This window comes from Clupea harengus, chromosome 2 (assembly GCF_900700415.2).
Source record: "Clupea harengus chromosome 2, Ch_v2.0.2, whole genome shotgun sequence".
In the NCBI taxonomy this organism is placed as follows: domain Eukaryota; kingdom Metazoa; phylum Chordata; class Actinopteri; order Clupeiformes; family Clupeidae; genus Clupea; species Clupea harengus.
Window position 1 is genome coordinate 16,911,960 of NC_045153.1, and position 15,861 is coordinate 16,927,820.

General features: G+C 44.7%; 1 protein-coding gene across 1 annotated transcript in view; it reads right to left on the minus strand.

Moving 5' to 3' along the window:
• Positions 1-15,515, minus strand: part of st6gal2a (ST6 beta-galactosamide alpha-2,6-sialyltranferase 2a) — a 46,037-nt gene extending 30,522 nt beyond the window's left edge. Inside the window, exon 1 of the mRNA XM_031584848.1 lies at positions 14,693-15,515. The gene's annotated coding sequence lies outside the window, so the exon portion shown is untranslated. The remainder of the gene's footprint in view (positions 1-14,692) is intronic.
• Positions 15,516-15,861: the final 346 nt, after the last annotated feature.

Here is a 15,861-nt window from a genome sequence, read left to right on the forward strand (position 1 = left end):
ATCTTCCACGTGTTCTTCCCTGCTGGTAGGCATTCCTCTTCTTCCTTTGGCATTTACCAACAGACTAGAACACATGTGGGTGTATATGATGCCCCCGTCAGCTCTTGAAGATCTGCCTTCCCCAATACCTTCAACGTCACCTTTTCAGAATTTTGGCATCGACTTCGTACCGAATCATCGGTTCTCGTGACATCTCTAAAAAAAAAGAGTCATCTAAAGTAACGACTCCGGAACAGATCTGGGCCTTACATGGCACGGATCCACTAGACAAGAGTCAGACTTAAGCCAGGTCCATCTAGCTGTCGTCAGCTATATGGCTTTTAATGGGCCAATACCTGAGAACCACCACGTGAAGCACTAAATTATGCACCATTATGTGAAAATACCTCCCAAATGGGGTCAACGGCTCTTATAAATGTAGGGCACATCTTTCCATCTCTACAAAGAGGAAGCCTTTGAACGTGTCCGGCTAACGCAGCACATTGCCCCTCTCTCAGAATGCACTGGCTCCACAGGACTTTCCCCCTGACCTGCTTTGATGCTCCAGACTACTTAAGGCAGATATTCGAAGCAAGCAACACCCTTGGAGAGGCAATGAGGCAAACACTCTGAGACAGAGGAGAGAAAGGGTAATGAGAGACAGAAGGGAGGGGGAGAGAGGGAAAGAAAGAAGGTAAAGAAGGTTGGACTGAGGGAGGGAATGAGCAGCAGGAGGAGAGGGTGAGAAAGCGTAGAAATAGGGAGGGAAGGAAGGAGAGAGAGAGAGAGAGAGATGGGAAGAGAGAGTGATGGAGAGAGAGCGCACATGAACAGCAGGAGAAGAGAGTAAAAGAGATAGAGGGGGGAGGAAAAGAAAAAAAGCGAAAGAGAGAGAGAGAGAGAAACTGAACAGCAGGAGGAGCAGTCTTAAGTGGTATCAGAGCCTTGGCCCTGGGGGGGTTAATTATGTGGTCACTGATGAACTATGGGAGAGGAGAGCAGACAGAGCATCTCCTCTGACACAGCCACTCTACACACAGGCAGAGAGGAGAGGAGGAGGAGAGAAGAAAAGAGGAGAGAAGAAAAGAGAAGAAGGGGGGGATGTGCCTCTGCTGGGGCTGGACCACAGACCTCGGTGTCAGAGACAAGCTTACCTCAACACACTTGATTAGAGCGAGGGGGATATATTCACCAAAGGTTGAAGGGAAATCAATAAAACAGAAGCTACTGGTAAAGATGTGCGGGACATAATGTGCTATAGTGTGATGCTGGACATACGGCTGAATGACTCTCTCTCTCTCTGTGTGTGTGTGTGTGTGTGTGTGTGTGTGTGTGTGTGTGTGTGTGTGTGTGTGTGTGTGTGTGTGTGTGTGTGTGTTTGCACTGAAAAAAGGCAGGCAACAAAAGATCTTCAATAAAGAGTTGTAAAGAAAAGTAAAGAAAACTGAAACCACGACAAATCATATAATCCAGATATAATCACACCACTTTTCCATCTTGTTAAGGGTATCATTTAGAAGTGGCCGAAGGAAAGACAGCTGGGGTGTTAGTCTGACGGTGACACTGCCTGTGCAGCATGGCTGGTACAGGGGAGGGGGGGGGACAGGAAGCAAATGCAAACATCATTAGAATGAACTAAAGCCAGGATAAATGAGGGATATAAATGAGTGTGAGAGAGAGAGAGAGAGAGAGAGAGACTGAGAAAGATGAGACATCAGTAGCAGACACAACACGACTCTGAGAGCAAGCGCCTGAAGACTAAACAGCCACGATGAGAGAGAGGATGTAAAGGAGTGAGTGAGTGAGAGAGTGAGATTGAGAGCGAGAGAGAGAGGGAAGAGTGCAGACTCTCACTGAACCGTGTTACACAGCACATTCACTGCATTATTCAAGAGCCCTGCAGTAGTCACTCACCGCCCACCCGCCCACCCCATCCCCCACCACATCACTCCGAGTGACTTTGTGCCTGTTCACCTCATTATGCAAGTCAGTCCCTCTCACTCTCTCTCTCTCTCACACACACACACGCACACACACATACATGCACACACACATACACACATACACGCGCGAGCAGAGAGCACAGGGCAAGAAACCCATAATCCACTCCCTGACCACTTGAGTGTCAGGAACACCTTCAGTGTTAAAGACATGGAGAGTCACAACCCGACACAAGCCCTGTTTACTCCTGACCCAGTCAAGAGGATTGGGTTTCCCCACAGACCCCAACAGGGCCACAGCTAACAACAACGACAACCTAACAGTTACATTTCAGTCAATAGTTCTTTGTAAGTTGGGGGAAAAAGTATATCATCCCATTTCACAGATATTGTTCTTGTCGGCATAGGGTTCCCTGTGTTTTTAAAGAAAACGAAGTACTAGCCACGCCTGTTAGTGCAGGTAAATATTAGGCTTGTGGAAACAGATGAGTCTCCTAAAGCAGGAAACGCCTGAACAAATAAGCAGAACAAATGCTTCAAAGGTACCTAGGGGAGGAAGTAATCGTGTTAATCACATATTAACCACGTCTCAAAGTTTGAGGCTCAAACACTAACTAGTCAGTTAGCGAGGTGAAAGATATTTAACCCCAACTCAAAACACTGACTCATTCCTACACATTCTCAAGACACTGTGCCAGCCCAGTTTAACATTTACATCAAATCAGTCACCGCCACGCACTTCACTGCAATCTCACATTGGAATATTCACCAAAAAAAGAAGGGGCTCTTCACTAGAGATGGAAGGCATGCAAAGGTTGATGAGTAATCTGTATGACACCGTGCACGCATGTTCAAAATCTGCACCATACCGATACACGATACACCCACCTTTCACCACATCCTTATGCAACAAAACCACAGTACGTGATTTTCAACTCGTAACACACCCGGAGACAGGCTAGGCATAACTCATTTGCACTGGGAAGGTGGACAATGCAATTCAGTCATATGCCCTTGCCCTCCACCACCATCTATGCATAGATTTATAGATTGGATATATAGATTATTTTTTACTCAGGCAGAAGATCTATGGGGAATATGAAGGTGGCGCATATTCACCAACACTCCACAATCCAGGCCTTCAATCTCACTTAAATGGCCATGAGTGAGGTACAGTCATCCAGTTGCTGATAAATCATCATGCTGTAAATCCTCAGGTCCTGTTACACATCCTGTGTAATGCACTTCCACTTAATCAGCCAATCGCATACGTCACCTACGTCACACAAGTGGCGATCATCGTAGCTACGTAAGTCATCCACAGAAACAGGTGTACTTAGTAAAGCCTGGGTCAATGAGTCAGCCGAGGGTGTCCGAACTCAGACTTCAAAGTCCACTGCACGTACACCGTATGACGCCACACTTTCCAAAGAATATTATACTCTGATGCCCCAAAGATAGATCGAGATAACTGTGTGGGTTGCTGGTTTAAAGGTGCAATCGGCAGCACTGCTTTCAAGAAAAAGATAAAAAAGAATGTAGTGGGCATGTTTTTCAAACTGTATGATTAGACAAGAGATAGTGAGAATAATACACAAGCAGGCACATCCCAAACATCTTGAAATTCATTTATTTTAAGCACAATAGTAGTGGCCTTCATTTGCACAGAGATATTTATTTTTAAAGATGTGGTTTGTCCTAGCCATATCTTGAGAAAAAAGGGCTACATATGTTATATCTCTCTGTGTTTTTCTCCCCTCAAAGGCAACGCTGCCTATTGCACCTTTAACACTGTTTAAGGACCAGCAGTAATGAGGGCGACTTCAGAGGAGGGATGGAGTAGCGCAAGTCTCCAGTGGGCTCTCTCCCCATCATTAATTTGCACTGGCGCGGTCTGAAAATCCAATTCAGTGCCGTGCTCGCCACCCGAAAACCAACAGGCTTCAATCGGATAGCTGTTCTCTCTTTTTTTTTTTTACCCTGCAATGTGTCTAAGACAGAGAGACTCTGTGGGGAATGCAATAGATGGAAGTGCTGTGTCTTCCACCAACACCTCAGATTGACCTTTGCCTTCAGTCCTCCTCAACGCGCAGCCCAAGCACCAGCCCAAGCTAAGCCGAGCCAAGCCAGGCCGGGCCACAGAGGGAGTGTTCAGCCCACTTAAACGCACACGAGTGAGGGGAGGTCCTTGAGTATCTTTCAAACGCAACTGCCTGCAGTGGACTGGAAAAATGTCTTAAATAAACCAACACAGATTTCAGCGGGCGAGGAGGAACGAGGCAGCCATCTGTACTGGCACAGGAGCAAGAAAGAGACAGATAGAAGTAAGGAAGGAGAGGAAAGAGAGAAGCGAGAGAAGAGGGAGACACAGATCGAGCAAAAGAAATGTAGCAACACCTCCCCCCCTTCATCTTCTTCATGCAAAAAAAAAACCAACCATCTTTGTTGGCTTTCGAGACAGGGAAAAGGAGAGACAAACAAATGAGATGTCCAAAATAAACAGGCTGTGAAAAGGAAAGAAAAAGTGGCTTCTTTTTCTGTACCGGGGGGGTGGAGACAAGCGTCAGAGACTGGTGCCAGCCCCTGTGGATGAATTCACACCTCCCTTAGCAACGCAGACCCCGTTCCCAGCGATACATTATTCATCTCCACTGTCTGACACTTCAGTCGAATGAATCTATGCTAAGCAGTAGCGGTATTAGCATAGATGAGTTAGTTGGGCCAGTTATCCTCCGATGATACCCCTCCCATCACTCACTCTCTCTCTCTCTCTCTCTCTCTCTCTCTCTCTTCCCCCTGTTCCCTCCCTCCCTTTCTTTGCATTGCAGCCCTGACTAATGCGACTTTAAAAAGGAGGGTGAGTCGAGGGGATGAATACATTTGATTCACCTGAGCAGCGGATGCTGAGAGCTAGCATGGAGAAAATGTAAGCGAACACCACTTCCCCATAACTACCACCCCCCCACCCCCCGCCATTTTATCGCTGATGAAAGGATGTGTGAAGCATCCATTTAAAAGAGCTTAATCGGCTGGCTGGCTTGTCCTGTGTGCGCCTGCTCAGAGAGAGACACATTCTCTCCATTGCTTTTAAAGAGGTCTTCAAAACAGGAATGTTAGCCTCTGGCATCAATAGCCCACTCTTGATTGATGTGATAAAATACCTGGTGTGAGTGTATGTGTGTGTGTGTGTGTGTGTGTGTGTGTGTGTGTGCGCACGTGTGTGTGTGTGTGTGAGTGTATGTGTGTGTGTGTGTGTGTGTGTGTGTGTGTGTGTGTGCGCACGTGTGCGTGTGTTTGTGGTTCCGTGAGCTGCATCCAGGTATGTGGCAAAACCATTTCTTATCAGATGATCTCACCTGGATACTTTTCAAAGAGCCCAGACGACCTTGAAATAATGCAGCCCATTATAGCTATGGGGCTTTTACAGCACTGCTTGGATGGGAACTATTAGCAGCATTGAAATTCACCCCAGACCACTGGAAGTACAACGCAAGGAGGAATAATTAAAACTCCCAGAGCACAAGGTGTTTCATTAGAGGCCAACTTTGTGTGTGTGTGTGTGTGTATGTGTGAGTGAGAGAGAGAGGAGAGAGAGAACAAGACAGAGTGTGCCAGTGCATATAGGCACAAATTCCTCCTCTTCCTTTTCTTCTGCACACAAAAGCAAAAACTTGAAGGCAACACATTTGCACAGTGCACACCAAAGCAAGAAATGCACCCTCCAGACACCAAGACATCAGGAAAAATAAACTTCACCTTGGCATATGTTTTGCAGCATACCCCAAAATATTTACAAGCAAAATAAAACTAGCTAAACAAACACAAGACCCTTGCGCTTAATCCTGGATAAGAAGGCACACAGGGCATTCTGGGTCTCCATCTGTTACTGTGCGACCCCCCCCCCCCCCCCCCACACCCCACCCCACCCCAAACAGCCTGCAGAGAACCACAGGTAAACACCACATCTCGTCTCAAACAGCCCAATAACTAATCAGCCATAACAGGCTAAGTATCTATCTGCATGTATAAATAATATGTGTATAGATCTGTATCTATACACATGCCATTATGCTTGGCTAGAGTAACGGGCGAGGGCAATGCCAACCGACTGATTGCGCCTGTAACAGGATAACCCCAGAAATCTTGGAGTTATTTGCGACCCAACCTGACCTCAACAAAGAGGAGATAAGAAAGACCTACCATGGCAAATTGTTGTTTGCTGACTTTCACAGGAAGCTGAGGGACATTTTAGCAGGGAGCAGTGACCACATACCACTAAGTGCTCAGACCCCACAGACCTCCCAATGAGATGCCAATCAAAGACAACTCGCTTCAAAAGCTGCCAAACACTAAAATGGGAGGGGGGGGGGGGGTCAGACACAAAGAGCTTTTTGCAGTTGTTTTACTTCGTTATTGTTCAGTGGCATATTTGTTTCTATTTCTGGAGGACTCAATGTGTCACTCGCGAGTACAAATTCCCAGTCTAAGATTTTCTATTATGGTGATATATTTTCAAGCGCTGCATTTTCAGACACTGTGGAGGCACTGATATGTGGCGCGCAAACACCAAAAACAAAGACACACACACACAAATAAGTGACTCCACATCATCAAGCTTTCAAGTCTCCACAAGCCTCTCCATAACAGTGGAGTGCAAAACCAAAAGGTGCCTGAAGAAGCCAAACTGACACGTACTATCCAAAGACCTGGCTCCTCTCAGTGTCTGGGATGAAAGGGCATAGCAATACAATTACAGCAGGTGATGAGACTCACACATCTGAGGGATATCATCACAATGTTTATTTCTGTCAGAGTTGTCATAACAGACTGTTTAATGTTGGTTTTTATAAGGCATCTGTAAGGCTTTGTGATATAACTGCAATTCATTACAGTGAATGTGAATATTCATTGCAAACCAAAGAACCAAAGTAAGAGTCGTCCTACAGCATCGATACAGAAAGACTAGCAAAAATGTAAAATGAAGGTGAGATCGGTTTAGTTGTAATGAGAGGAAAGAGAGGAAAAAGGGCAAATATGAAGTGCATGAGAAGACAAATCAATGTAACAAAACACACGCTGAATGAAAATCGAGCTCTCCTCCACATATTTCCACAAGTGAAATCTCCCAAAGCATCCGTCCTCGGAGGGAAAAAAAACGAAGGAGAAAACTCCTCTGCGAAAAGATCAACCCTATCCAGAAGTAATTACCACTGTTTACGCACCTACTGCATTCAGCACTCCGCGGAAGGCCACCGCGGAAGGCCACCGCAGAACGTCCACCGAGGCCAGTGGCCAATTAAGCCTTCTGCCGACGCAGTCCCAGCGAGGTTTCCAAGTAGTGTCAGTACGCGGCATACAGTGCACGGCGGGGCAAAAAATTAATTGAACTGGCACCGAAAAAAGCAAATTTCTGTGGTAGTCCTCTGGGACGCTCTTTAATGGCTTAGACATCAAAGAAGAAGTGAGAACTGCACCTTCTTGATTCTGCTGTCAACAGGGATTCTTAATGGGGAAGTCATCCAGCACTTTTCAGTGGAGGGCTAGCAGATATGCTGTCGGTTGGACTGGATGTTAACAGCACTGCCTACGTCAATACAGGCTTTGCCAATATGGTGCATCAATACCAACCGACCCACACAACAATGGACCCTGGAACAGGTCTGAACCAGTCTGGGTTCAAAGGGAACTATGAGTTCCTTACCCTAACACTATCCCTAACCCTAGGAAAGGGAACCAAAACATTTCAACTTCCTTCTCTGGAGCTAACAGGATACTTAATCTTTTGGAATTATTTTACAACTTCCTGGTCAGCACTTGTTTTTGTACTAGATTGCCCACATGTACAGTTTTTCATAGACAACATTCCCCCACAGGCTGCTTGTCCTCCTCTGCCATGCTTGAACAACTATGCAAAGGGAGCAATAAAATGAATGGTTTTTTGGTGGGGGATTTTGGAGGACTGTGTTGCATGTGAAAGGCAACTGGAGAGTATGGGGTTGTGTAGCCCAGCCAAAATGGGTTTGAGATGTGCACTGATATGGGCTCGCATTCATTCAGAGAGTCAAGCTGATATCTGTTCAGTGCAGAGGGCTGCATTCTCTCGACCCGACATCAGACATGCGTTCTGGCACTTGTACTTCAGCCAACGGGAAAGGAGAGCTCGTTTCAGCCATCACAGGCCCTGTCAATCACACGCATAATCCAAAACCTCAAGCAAGGCTATGTAAACACACACACACACATACACCTACTTGTAACGCGTTGACAAGGTTTTCAGCGTGTTGCTATATAAACTTTATGTATAGCACATCCACAAACAGCAAAAGGCACATAATCACACTCAGGCTTTATTCCCTTTTGCCCTGCTTTGGAGCCCTCCCAACATGGCAGCTTTGCATATCTCCTGTGAAGGCAGTCATCCACTCTTCCTGGCCAACATCTCCAACCTTGCCGGAATGTGAAAGCAGAGAGGATTAGAGAGTAAGGGTGCACCAAATCTCTCTCAACCAGATGGGCCCTTCTGTCAGGGCTCCCTGACACCAGAGAAAATGACATCATCTGTCATATTACAGAATCGCCTAGACCGCACATACTGGCCACAGTATCACAGAACTGTAGAATGTACAGATTCTATACCACTCACCTACTTCTACGTCATGCAATGTGCTGACGTTCTCACACCGGACAGTCAAACAGGAAGGCACGTGTCCCTCACCAGTGACAGTAAAAACACGCCAGGCCTATTGTTCAACTCATGATTGACTGTTACAAAGGTGCTGCTGAATCAGACCTCAAGAGGAAATGTTTGGACTACTTTTCACCACGTCTGTTTTCATGTCTGTTTCCCAAAGCCTGCAGCACACAGATCTCACTTCTGCTCTTTATTGCAGAGGAGGTGTTTATGCTCACTGTCTACCCCACATCCTCCTCTCACACACACACACACACACACACACAGCCCCCTCGTACCTGCACTCATGTTGCACTCCCATCTGTTCTACAGGATTTGTTGCCCAAACTTTGACCCCCAAAGACGAGTGTCCGAAGCCTGTCATCCTGGTGTGACATCTTCCATGTGGCCCATAGAAAAGCTGGCCTCCACCTGGTGTAATAACGGCAGGGCCACACACCCACACAGACACAGACACAGACACAGACACAGACACAGACACAGACACACACACACACACACACACACACAGACACACACACACACACACACACACACACACACACACACACACACACACACACACACACACACACACACACACACACACACACACACACACACACACCTCCACCAGACGCAGGGCTTATTATAGCAGCCACCTGGACGTGGAGAGTCGAGTGGTGGCTGGCTCCCTCCCCACCCTGCCTCAGCCTCAGCTTTGAGGTTCAGGAGCAGGGTCTGTAATTACAGGAGCACCGGACACGTCTCAACTCACTCCGCGACAAGCCTGGGCATGGCTGGCCCAGCCCAGAGGAGGAGTAGCGTGCTAAACCACCTCATGTCCCTCGACATATCCGATCCAACGCTATCAGATACAGAGCAAGTCTACTGTCAAATGTTCTCTCGTTTGACTGCGAATGAAAACTCCGTGGACAGCAAAGAGTAGCTTTCATTCAATTGGTACAAAGTGGTTCGCTAATGCTCATAATGAATGTAACCTTCAAGTAGGCACAGACACATCACTGAGGGAGAGATAACCAACACAAACACACTGGAACGACATGCAGAGTTTTTGGAGTTGGTGCAATACAAAGAAAATAAAACTCAGGAGCAGACCTCTGTTCTGCACAAAAAAATATCCAGCTTCTGCTGTCAAGTTTTGAACAATAGAGCCACACAATGAAAATGCCACTGTGAGGGATGGCTTGACCGCTCGGGAACACTGACACGATGGGAAATCTTTGCACAGCGTACAATTGTGACGAGAGAAGACATGCTAGTGTCGGCGAGTGCTGGGTGGAAATTGCAGACAACGATGCGGAGCCTGACCTTCATGGTCGCATCTTCCTCTGATAAATTACCCAAAGGCCCCGGCTCAATGACACTCTTTCAATTCGGCTAACAGAGGGTATAAACACCTTAAAATGGAATCTCAGCGAGGTCCGTCCGTGAGAAAAGCCCATTTACAAAGGCAAGCCTGTAGCCTCAGTGAGAGAGAGAGAAAAAATACTGAAAGCACACACAGAGACTCTGACACAGTCAAGGATGTCATTTCAAAGGAAATTACCATCATTAGAGCTGCCGACGTTTTTTTTTTAAATCAGATAAGTGCAAAGTTTTGCTGAAGAGTCAAATGCATAACTTTTGACATCAAGATAAAGCAAGCCGGAGAGATGACTGTGCCTTCACTTTTCTACAGAAATCCAACATCTCAGAGACTGTAGAAGAATCAGCTGGCAGTAGGGGAAAAACTGTCCATCATGATTTATTTTATCGACCATCCACACAGCTATTGTTTATGTTCAAGTATAAGATATAAAATGTACATCCCATCCAGGTAATCTAAATTTGTCCAGTACAAGCAATGAACATGGTGCCATTTTATAATACAATTCATTCTTTCTTTCTGTACGGAACAAGGTTTAAGTCTGGACTGCTTTTTTACTGCCTGAGCAAGTCATTTAATTGTATGGATTGCCGGTTGCACTCGCAAGCAAACAAATAAAATCATTCTCGCTGTGAAAACACAGGCTTAATAAGCCCAGCCGTATGCTGGACTGAGTGGCAAACAGGATTAGGGATAATTAGCTTTGAGCTCTTAGCATGTGCTTAGAACACTTGTTGCAGCCATCAGCCTGCCCAGGGCAAGAGGCACTGTGGGCGATGTTTGCCTCTCTTTAAAAAGGAACTGTGTTGGCTCAAAGACAGCGTTGAGCCACTTGGGTTGGGTTTTTCGGACAACTATGAACTGTTAAGGGCAGGGGTGTCAATGTAATTTTCACCCTGGGCCACATCAGCATTACGGTTGCCCTCAAAGTGCCGGTTGTAACTGTAAGACTGTATAAATGTAACTACTCCCTAACATATTATTAAATAACTGTCTCTGCATTTGATTATTGTTTGTTTAAGTGTAAAAATATTGTTCATGCATTTAAAACTAAACATAAACTTTAGGGTGAGATTAAGGGTGACTAATGCCACACCTGTGTAACACTTTAAAAACTAGGTCCAAACAATGTAATTACGGCTTTTGAACTTCACTAACTGAAACGCGCTCTCTTTCTCTTTCCCTCTCATTTCCAGGTAGGGGATGGGAAAAAACAACTTCAAAGCCTCCATCCCCACGCCTCCTCCATGCAGGATGGTTCTCTACTTCCGTGTGTTGAAGGTGAATGACTGGTAACTCTTCTCTCCTGATGTTTTAAATGTTCACAGCAACGCACACACACACAGACACACACACACACACACACGCAGAGACGTACGTCAAACACACCCGTCAACTGAAATTACGCCCCCTACCTCCTGGGGAGAGTTCCGGAGAAGCCGAGCCCTGCAGACACTTGACAGGCCATAAATGCAGTGGCGGTTGGTGACGCGTGTATCCACCGCTCTACTGGACAGCCATTTTTCATACAGAGCAGACGTACCAGTGCCACTCGCCCATTGAGTACGGGACAAAGCGGTGACAGAGGGGAGACTGATAGCATGAGAATTACAGTCTGACTGTGTGTGTGTGTGTGTGTATGTCTGTGTACGTGTGTGTGTGTGTATGAGAAAGACCCAGAGATGAAGTGTGAGAGGGTGTTTGCATTGTGAGTATGTGTGTTTGTGAGTGAGTGAATGAGAGTTAGCAGTGACTGGCCAAGTGAATACAACATTTAAAAACAGTATTCTTTTACCTCAGATAGTGTTCCAAATTTGGGGGCTTCATATCAGCAGAAATACTCTATACTACTATGCATTTTCTCAACTAAAACCTGGATAAAACATGATTTTGATGAAACATATGTTTTTGGATGTAAAATTAGTGGCATCTGATATATACCAATAACCTGACCAATAACCCCAATGTGTGAAACAGTGCAAACTCCACTCATGATATCAGCCAATACAGTCTTGGATTACTAAAACTGGAGCTAATTTAAAAATATGTCATGAAATGTAAGTCAATTATCTGAGTTACACTGCTAAGAACGAGTCGACTGACGGAGTTGATCTGTTTTAGGTGGAGTTCGCAAGATCGCAAGTAAGCAGTGAGGTGAAGGGCCTTAAATCACACATTTAATCACACATTATTTCAGCATTTAAATGCCATCACAATGTCTAAAGGTGGGGTCAAATGTAAAGCACACTTATGTGTGCTGTGCATGAAAGGAATGGATGAAGAAAAACAGGTAGGGCGAAGTGTGAAGATGAGAAATGACAGCTGCATTCAGCATAATGACAAAGACACGACATTCAAACTTACACTAAGCACTATTGTGAAACATGACGTAGGGTTTCATGACAGAGCATACTGATGGGTTTGTCTGAATAAGACAATCCAGATATGGATAAATTGTATTAAATGATTATTGTGAAGAAATGGCTTCAGGTTCTGAGAAGCACTTATGTGCTTCAAAAAAATGCTTCTCAGGGTAAATGATGAAATGAAGAGCAGATAAAATGATACGAAGACTGCATGAAATATTTTTTTGTGGTATGCTATGAATTGACAAGCACAACCCAACGTTGGGGGGGTGATGGTTAGATGGCGATTAGATGTCCTGAAATTAGACTTTGCAGTTGTCATAAATTTCTGTGTGCGTCTCAAAAGAAGAACTGAATGTAACACCATGTATTCTGATCTCATCTATCCAGAACTGCCTATTTATTGTGCCATGAGCCATGACCACCTTTCCTGTCTACATGGTGAGTCAGGCATGAAATTACCAAAACACTTATTGCAAAGTCCTGAATCAAATTCATGAATAAAGCAGCACCTTTTCTGCACAACCCGCAACTTAATTACAACTTATGTTTACATTTGTCTCATCAACTTGACAGGTACCAACCTGTGTAGTCAATGAGTACTTGTATAATTTGAATTTAACGCAGGAGAACAAGTCTAGGAAGTAAATTACATTTAAAGCAGACATTAATATTTTGGACCACTGCAATTACATCACGACTCATTGCCAGATCTGTTCTGTCCAAATCTGATCAAAGATGTGAGTCTTAAAAATGGCCATTTTTTTCTGATAGATACGAAATGGACCATGGACAGCTTCACTTGCAGAGTATGTTGACACATACAAGGAATTTGTTCCTGGTCATTGGTGTCTCTCAAGGACAAAGGCTATATGTAGACATATTGAAAATCCCAATGGTTAATTTTTCAACATTGTCTCTGAGAAGAACAGCGGGAAGCTACATTTCACAGGCAGTATATTCATTAAAGGCATGCTGTCAAAAACTCCTTGGTTAACTCACTGTCAAAACTACTCCACCATTAGATGTCAGTTACTGACTGTAGGCTACAATGTTGAAACCCACACACCAGACATAGTTTGCAACGTGTCATGGGGAAAACACAACAGAGTGAACAATAATATTCAGCCAGTACCTGAAAACCTGAAAAGTAGAGCGCTGTCCTCACGTATCAAGGGAAAACACATTACTAAACTAATTGAATGGGGGAAAAAACACCAATTTGACTGAAAGGAAATAAGATACAGATCAGAGGACATGAAAGGAAATACGATTAAAATGTATCTACGGGAACACAGGGAACAGCTCTCTCTCTCTGGTTTGTTTCACACGTCAAGCACAACAATTTCAAGAAAGATAAGTATATATCCTACTCGTGCCACTTACACTTAGGAGTAGGCCTACAGTAAACTGCCAATGTATTGAAATATCAAGGGAGAGTGTGGCGCTTTGACACTGTCATCGTAAAAGAGTAAAATTTACGAATAACCATGGTGACGGGATTACAGGAAATAGTCACTAATCCCAATACTAAAACGTGCAAAGAGCTAGGCTCATTACGACCTCTACGTAGTCCACAGGCTACATGAATCTGAAAAGGCCATTGAATGCAGGACAACAAAGGTATGCCTCGTGGTAATTTGAAAGGACATTACTTATAACCTGGTTGCCCCTCTTTGGGAGTTCGTATCTAAACCCTGTGCAATTGCGGCTGAGCGCCCGAGTGGCTTGAGCGTGTAGGCTACTCTACTCCATACCCGCGATTCGCGCCACAGACAAACTAATTCAAGCGTTTCTTCACCCGCGCGTAGCCTACTGTTATATCTGATGTTTGTTGAATGCGATAGGCAGTGTCCTTGAAGCCGAGATAATGATTCTCATTTATTTCGGCATTGTACTTGTAATTTTGATTTCTATAACGAGTTCTAACCTGATACGGAAACAATAATGACAAAGGTTGGTCCTCATTTCATGAACAGCCGGTTGCAGAATCCCAAGCAATGTCTGTAGAGGAGGGGGCTGCTATATGAACCTTTGAAAAAGCTTTCTCGGTGTACGTTCACAACATGATAGAGCGACGCAATGCTTTATCACAAATGCAGATATACCATTTGATGAAACCAATGCATCCTTAGTGGAAACGTTCACCTCATCTTAACAGAAGAAATCAATAGATACAGAAATTGATTTCATTGTTTTTTTTTAATCACATGATCCAGTTTTGTACATCCAGCATAGTTAACATCAAAGCGGTCAAAGGCGGATTTCTATCTGTAACATCTTGAAATCTGAAGACAGAGAACAATGAAATACCGTCTCTGAGGAGAAAAAAAGAAAAGGATGTTACCTGCGAAAATTAGACCGCCATCACCGTTCCGATGAAGCGTTGGAGTAGCTGCAAATTATTGTCCGTGTTTATGGACTGCATGCAAAAGGCATGCCTCCACGTTGATCCTTTTGATGGCTAAAACACCGCAAGTAGTAGCACACACACTCTCTCAGCATTGTCACATTGTTGTTAGCCTTTTCTTCCAGCAGCCTGTGCTGCGTGTGTTATTGTGGGCGGAGCTAGATGAGCCGCACTCGCAACCGCGTTACAACTGGGCAAGAGAGGGTTGCAAACTTAACCGTTGCAAACGATGTATTGCTCGTTTAATGATCAAGGAGATCCATTGTACATCATGGGCAGATATAGGCTTCAGTGCCCGGGTGTGTCCTAGGATTCCTTTTGGAAATTCGATAAATGGAGTGGGCTGCTACTACCAGAATCAGTAACGTTACTGTTTTTTTTGTCATCGTGCCCCCCTCCCTAATTTAATCTGAGAAAAGGTACCTTGCAATATACCCGTGAAAGGTAGCCTTGAGACCATGCCTGCGCACACACACCACAGAGGGTGATGTGTTCACTGACATTTCTAAATAGAGTTGATGTGAATCGGTGTTTCTTGCTATATATTTTAAATAATACTGTCTTGGCGTTTATCTAAGCACTCAAGTGTTAAGAGAACTAATATGGAAGGCAGACAGCTATGTTATACTCTCCACACTACACTACACACTAGGTGGGCAAAATACGCTAACAGAGAACTACACACACTTTATTACGCATAGTACACAGACTCAAGCAGGACAACAGAAATGCAGGCTAACATGAACACAGGCTAAAAACAGTAGTAGGAACAATAACCACAAAGTTAAACATCAACATTCTCACAAGCACCCACACACAGCATTATGGAGTGAACTATTACACACATAATATAACAGAAGCGCACAACTCCCCTTGCATGCTACAATACAGTCCAATATATTTCGTAAAATGGGTGAGGAGTAATCAGATGTGTTTTCTGAAACACCTTTGTGCCACCTTGTGAATCACGCTCATCAGAACATATGACAAGAGCAATGGGCGTCGCTAGGCCTGTGCGTCTGGCGTTACAGCCCCAGATGTTTTATGAATAGCCCTGGATCTCAATGTAATACTTTTTTCTACAAGAATAATACAGAAATAGCCCC